General features: G+C 31.0%; 1 long non-coding RNA gene across 1 annotated transcript; it reads left to right on the plus strand.

The window, feature by feature from the left end:
* Positions 1 to 4,496: 4,496 nt before the first annotated feature.
* On the plus strand, positions 4,497 to 6,691 carry LOC133189400 (uncharacterized). The gene is made up of 4 exons (XR_009721466.1): positions 4,497 to 4,601; positions 4,996 to 5,097; positions 5,395 to 5,484; positions 5,802 to 6,691. It is a non-coding gene; the product is annotated as an uncharacterized LOC133189400 (long non-coding RNA).
* The last annotated feature ends 438 nt before the right edge of the window (positions 6,692 to 7,129 follow it).

A 7,129-nucleotide genomic window follows, 5' to 3' on the forward strand; every position in this document is an offset into this window, starting at 1 on the left:
GTGGTTCGGGAAAGCTATTATGACGTCACGTCAAAACAATACAAATGAATCTCGATGAATAAAAACTATATGTTCTTTTTAAAACATACTAAATACTTTCGTTCCTCATAAATATTATAAAGATAAATGGATATGTAACTTATTTTGCCATAATAGCTCTTAGCGTATGTAGAATGAAAGTCAGTTTGATCTCGCTGTACTTACTGAGATGACGTCATTTCTTAGTTTGACACGCAGTTTCTCTGTACTTGAGGCGTGGATCAAGCTTTTATCGTAGCTTGTAAAAATAAAAATAAATACAAAACACACTTAGTCGGACCAAATGAGTGACATATTCTGAAATATATTAATCCACATTTTATTGCCAAACTAAATTAATAATGTGTAGACTTTATATAAAGCCGTAGGGAGCATATTTGTACAGTAACGTGCTATAATGACAGGTCCAGCCCCCCGAAAATACCAAAAGTTCAACGATATCCGCTTCACGATATATTCTGAATTTTTCAAACACTTGTAGCTACTATTCATACTATTCTAAAAAGTGCTGGGAGCTGGTTGTGCATTTTTTATTTATTCTGTAATGTAACATTATTTCAATGCGTATTACATTTTGGTCTGGAGTTTATAGAAAGACGGCTAAATTTTAAACAATTCCCGAGCATGAGGAAGTTGCTCCCAGCACTTTTCGTGTTAAGGAATTTGTCTCAAAGAAAACAGAATAAATTTTATAGCGGAAAGATGCCCGTATATCGTTGAACTTTTACGATCTTTGTAGTAGTACATATATCTTCTAATTTTAAACCTGTCACGTGACAAACAGCTGATGTAAGTGATGTCGCTTTGGCCGAACTCAGCAGAGACCCGATATATACAAGTGCGAACAGCATAATTCACATTTATCAAAACTAATGCTGTTAAAAAAAAATATTAAAATTGTATTCATTTTCCCTAAATATATCAAGGCGAATATTTCATGGGCGTCCTTAACCTAGCTGCGTTAGCATGTGAGAGTTTATCGGTTGCGGAATCCTGCTGCTCCACATATAAAGATTTTTATTTTCATGTATAATTTAGCATATGAGTGTTTATTGAGGACGGAGACTAGCCGCTCCAAATGTAAACATTCTTCTAAAATTTTTATGTATAATTTAGCATGTGAGAGTTTATCGGTTGCGGAATCCTGCTGCCCCATCATGTTAAGATTTTTTTTTTTTTTAATGTACCACTTACATGTACCATGTGAGTAATTAGCTGCCTCATCATGTGTACATAATTTTACTTCATTTTTCTTGTACATTTAACAGTTTTCTTGTACAGTTAACCTTGTGAGTGTTATGTTGGATGTGGTAATTGGTTGTTCCATCCTTGATTAGCTTTACTTCAATCATCCTGTACATTGTACAATAAACTTTTTGAATGTTATATCAGATGTGGTTATTATTCTACATTCTCAACAGTGAATAAAAAAGAATGATTTAAAACAGAGATTGTTTACTCTCCTTTTGAAAGAAATATATATATTGTAGCTTTCACTTTGAACACGAAAAATGAAACAACAAACAATGCACATACTGAGATAGTACTCCATCTTCTTTGATTATTGGGGTGATATGTTACTCTTGCATACTTATTGAAATGGTTGCTAGAAATAAGAAAAAAAAAATATATGATTCAATTATGTTCTTATTAATTATTTCTTTATGCACACTTTAATGATTAAAAACAACAGCTGAGAGCAACTGAATTCCACTTCTTTCAAAACCAACAACATAATTAATGTGTTTATAAAAAACTGCCCACCTCATGCGAGCTCATGGCAACGAAAAATTTTTCTCAATTACAAGTCAATCTCCAAGTTCTAGGTCAAGAGATCAAAAAACATTGGCACCCAAAGAAAGATCTTGACACAAGGAATACACCTGTGAAGTATGAAAGCCCTAGCACGAACTGTTTAATTTTATGGTCAATGTTAAAGTTTTTCAAAAGTATATCAAACTGAGACGTCATGGTCAAAATTTTTGGGACCCAAGGGAAGGATTTGTCACAAGGAACACACAAGTGAAGTAATAATGCCCTAGACTTTAATTGCAAGTATCTAAATATAATAACTACATGTATGAAAAAGAAGCTTAGACCAATAAAGGTGTCTACAGACCTTTAACCTTTCTCTACGTATTTTTGTTTCTATTTATAACCTTTATTATAGATAATCATGCATCAGAAGTATTTTTAAAATGATGTCAGAGAAAGTTCGGAATACCATATCTTATCTTACAGACCAGTCCCCCCCCCCCCCCCCCCGCCCCTTTCATAGCTCTATAAGGCTGCTTTAAAATGGAACTTTGAAATTATGTTTTCAAGCATAGCCACTGTAATTTTATATCCTTTTTGTAGTCAAGGGAAAATAGCCAGACGACAGAGGAAATTCAGACTGTGATTGTGAACTAAAAAAAAAATGTATATATAAATGAAAGTTATGAAAAAAGCTTAGATCAATAAAGGTGTCGAAAGACCTTTAATATATCTACAAATAACTACTTCTACTTATATTTTGTGTCAATTTTATAACGTTTATTACTAATAATGTAATGTAAAAGCAGCACGTCAGTCATATTGCCACCTGCTGGACATAGAAATATACCCTGCAGTCAGGTGTCAAAGAAATGAATATGCGACATTTCTACCCCAGGGGAAAATTTATTCTCTTAAAGTACACTGTATGATATTGTCTTTTTCATTCGTACAGTCAGTACACATTTTACACAGTGAACGAGTGTTGGATATGCATGTACACAGAGTATATTGGTTAATGCCACACATTGAAAAGAATGAACATATCATTGCACTTTGTACAAAAAGTTATTTTGTTCAAAATGATACATTAGAAACCATGATTATCTCTGGTCATCTCATTGCTATTTCATAAGACGGCATGAAGAGCCAAACTACATAAAATGTCCCGAATTATTTCTCTTACTATGCAATTTATTTGCAAAGTTATTAATAAAATCTATCAAATAACACATTTTTTTTAAAGATTTGGAATGCTTAAAATTTTGTGAAGTTTTTGATATTTCTAATGTTCATGATCTAAGAGGCTCTGTCTTAATAAGTTTAATTTTATTTTTTTTTTTTAGGCAATAACTTTTTAGTAAATAAAGAATGTAAATATATCTTTCTCTTTTTATCACTTCCTTGATATAAAAGACAAAACTATGAAATTGGCCCTTGTACATTGAAATTTATATATATATAAATATATATATATATATATATATATATATATATATATATATATATATATATATATATATATATATATATATATATATATATATATATATATATATATATATATATATAGATATATACATAATAGCAGAGTATTTCTGAGCAACTTGAGTAGGAATTATGCTCTAGGGATTAGGAAGAAGGAAGTTAATACTGTTCTACATAATGACTTTTTTATAAGAACCACGCAGATGACTGTACATTACTACTTTTATCTGATGACTGTCCCCAGTTTCCACTAACACTTAAAAAGAGTTTCAAATAACTTAAAATGGCCTGCAGTCGATGAAGGTACTACTTTTAAACCACACGAGTCATCTCTGTCATGATAAAAAAAGCTAAAAAAAAGACTTTGTAAAATCTTATTATATCATCAGATAAACGTTTTGCCACTGGATTGCACTTGCTTTCACAAGGACCTGTATTGTGATTTTCTTTAGAATGATAATGATATCTTGAATGCTGAACAATTATCTACAGTTCTTATAAAAGAAAAATTCTTTACATCTATTTGCATCGTATAACATTGTTGTGCCATTCAGTAAAGATAGTTCTAAAATCGTGTATATTATAATTGTTTAGACTATTATCAGAAATTTTACTGAAGGCATTGTAGGTTTTAGACCAATTTAAAACCAACTTTATAAAATCATAAAGATTAAACGGTATTTAAGTTTGTTTTGTATTTGTCAAGAACAGAAACCCTTGGTACATGTAAGGTGACACTACGTGTTGTGTGTTTTTTTTTTAAATTATTCCCTATGCATGCAAACTACGGTTTCTTCATTAAATAGGTAGTGACGTTTCATAATGATTATGATGCCCTTTATTTGTTCAGGATTTTGATGGCATAATTAGTTTACATATCTTGTACACATTTTAGTCCTGAAAGTATATTTACGGACAACAATTATATACAGATAGAAAAACTTCATTCAATATATATTCTATAGATTCCTTAATACTGTTCCAGTATTATTTATTGAGATTGAAAGAATTATTGTACATTTAAACAAATGGTAAGGAAATCTGTAATCTAAAAGTTTTTTTTTTTTTTTTTTTTTTTTTGGTTCATTTTAATATTCACGCTTCCACGTCGTCACGGGTGACGCAGTTGCCATCTCCGCACAGCCAATCAGAATCGCGGAAACTTTGTCCGCCATTACCTCCGACAAAACACACAGATGTCGGAGGTCCGAGATGACATCGTTTAATGCAACATATCCGCTGTGTAACGAAAAATTGTGAGGTCCTATGCATGGGATAGATGTAATAATGATACGAGGTACCCGGAAAGAATACACAAGGTGAGATTTATTCATTTCCTAAGTCCAAAAGACGGAAAAGCAAGTGTTTACGTTGCATAAACAGCTGATAAAGGCATGTCATGCGGAAGACCGAAACACAACTGTCTGTTAAAAAATAAGATATTCGGGTATATTAATGTAAAAGTTAGTGATAATATAATTGTCAATTAAAGAAAGCAATGTTTAGATTATGTTCTATGACGTACAATAGTGATTTACAAACGTGCTCAGACAATGACTCAACCGTTCAAAGCTATAAATCTCGGTGAACTGAATATAATTCTCGATATTAAATGAGAATGCTGCAAAACATTTTTGTGGGTAATTTTACAATGCTTTATCTTTGAAACATTTTGTGATTGTATATAGCTTTAGGAATCTAAATTAATTGTAGCTTTTATGGGCCATGAAATACTGACTTATACAGCAAAGTCCAGTTCCCCCAGATGGGTCACAGTCATCAAGAAAGGCTTCTTTGGAATTATCGAGACGAGTTGTAAGCTTACTGATATTATGTTAAGAAAAGTATCTGTTATGAAGAAACTTAATTACAAAGCCAGTATGTTTTTATTCAAGTGAAGATATCATTATACCATGAAAACTTGACATAGTAAAATCACAGATGAATAGTCAATTTATACTATTATCAAATGATATTTAGTCTTGGTGAAAATGCTGAGGATAGTTAACTACAAATTTGTTTATGAGATCAAGATTTTAAAAGCATTTAAAAAATTCGAAGTCAAATGCATTACATGTATTTATATTTTAATGAAATATTACATGCATTCAGGATCAATGATGGAGCACACAAGGAAACAGAAAAGAATCTTCACCCGTGTGTCATAACAGAATGTGAAAATGAATTGTCAACAGGCTACATGTATGTATATACAAAAGGAACATCACCACACCCTATTTTTCCAGTTAGTTATGTAATGTACACATGATTATGGAGAAAGGGAACTGCAAAAGAAAAGTAACTGTTTCCACAATGCATAAAATCTCTTAAGCCACTTATTCTTGACATCAATGTTTTTATGCAGTTAAATACAAAGTAAATCAATACTTGAAGTAATATTTGAAGTATATCAATACTTCTAAAATCTCTTTCTAATTTAATCAGACAGCACATTTAAGATATTGTTATATTATAGTGTTATGCTCATAGATCTTTAGAATTTTATTTTTCATTTTAAGGAATCTTTGGATTAATTTTACCATGTTGTAGAACTACAACAAAAACAGAGAGAACCTACAGAACAGACTAAGTAATCGTCTACAACTCCACATAGCAGCAGGAGAAAAACAAGGCCCACTTGCCATGAAGAAAACAGTAAAAAAAATAGATGTCAGTGATGTGTGTATTATTTATACCAGCATGAAACATTATTGAAAATTTATTAGATTTTTTGACATCAAAACAATTCAACTGTATGTAGAAAAAAAGGGGCAATACTAATGACAAAAGAATTGTCTCGGTCACTTTAGGTATTTTTTGTGTAAATAGTCCATAATTGTATATCAACACTGATGAGGCTAAGGCACAATTTTGGAATAAAGGTGTAGCATCAATGTTTGGTGTGTCAGTGATTGACTATATGCATGTGTTGACCTCATGCATGTTATGTTAGGTTTAAAGATGAGTGATTGACTTTTATTGACTTCACTAATTTCAGGAGAAGCAGACTTTTCACTTATCTAATGAACTCCATTAGCATAATACATATTTGTTTATGTAATCTTATGGTATCCACAATGTGCTGAATAGCATAAACAAGTGTATAGTTCATAAAGATGATGAATAACACGAATAACATGAAATGTGTAGCACTGTCATACATGTAGATGAAATTCCCAAAAATATATGTCATACTGATATAAGTAATTGATTTATACAGTGATGTGATCATACAATGAGAAATAACTGATACAAATTAAATATTCAAACATCTAACCCTATAAATGTATATCACTGCCTAGGGAAATTTGATTGAAGAAAAGTAATACTTTTTGAATTTGACATAAACGATTTTATTATTACTTATATATGAAATGTACAATATCATTAAACTTTCTGTATACCCGTACCTTGTCTTTATTTTCTTTTTATGTGTATCTTTGGATTGACATCTACGATATCAATACAGAATTGATTTTTGATTCCTCTTGGAATATGCAATGCTGAAGAAGACTTATGTTTGTTCTTCAAACCTAGCAATCTGAACTGTTGAATGCAATTTATTTGTACAACAATATGTGAACATTTTCCTTATTCCCTTATGTTTGTGTGTCACTAGTGAAGTACACTGACTGTTTTGATCATTGAACAGTCTTTTACATTGTAATTTCTACTTATGATACCCTAGAACCATTATGGATTTCTGAAATATATATCAAAGTCCATGCCTAGAACCATAAACTGAGAACAGACTGGGGTCTGCATTGGATTTAGAATGAATATCTTTATGTTTATTTTAAACATGACTAAAATCTTGAAAATTTATTTTGTACTAACTTACAAACAC

Source organism: Saccostrea echinata, unplaced genomic scaffold, assembly GCF_033153115.1.
Source record: "Saccostrea echinata isolate AGI-Se365-2 ecotype Australia unplaced genomic scaffold, CSIRO_AGI_Sech_v1 ptg000018l, whole genome shotgun sequence".
NCBI classification, from domain to species: Eukaryota; Metazoa; Mollusca; class Bivalvia; order Ostreida; family Ostreidae; genus Saccostrea; species Saccostrea echinata.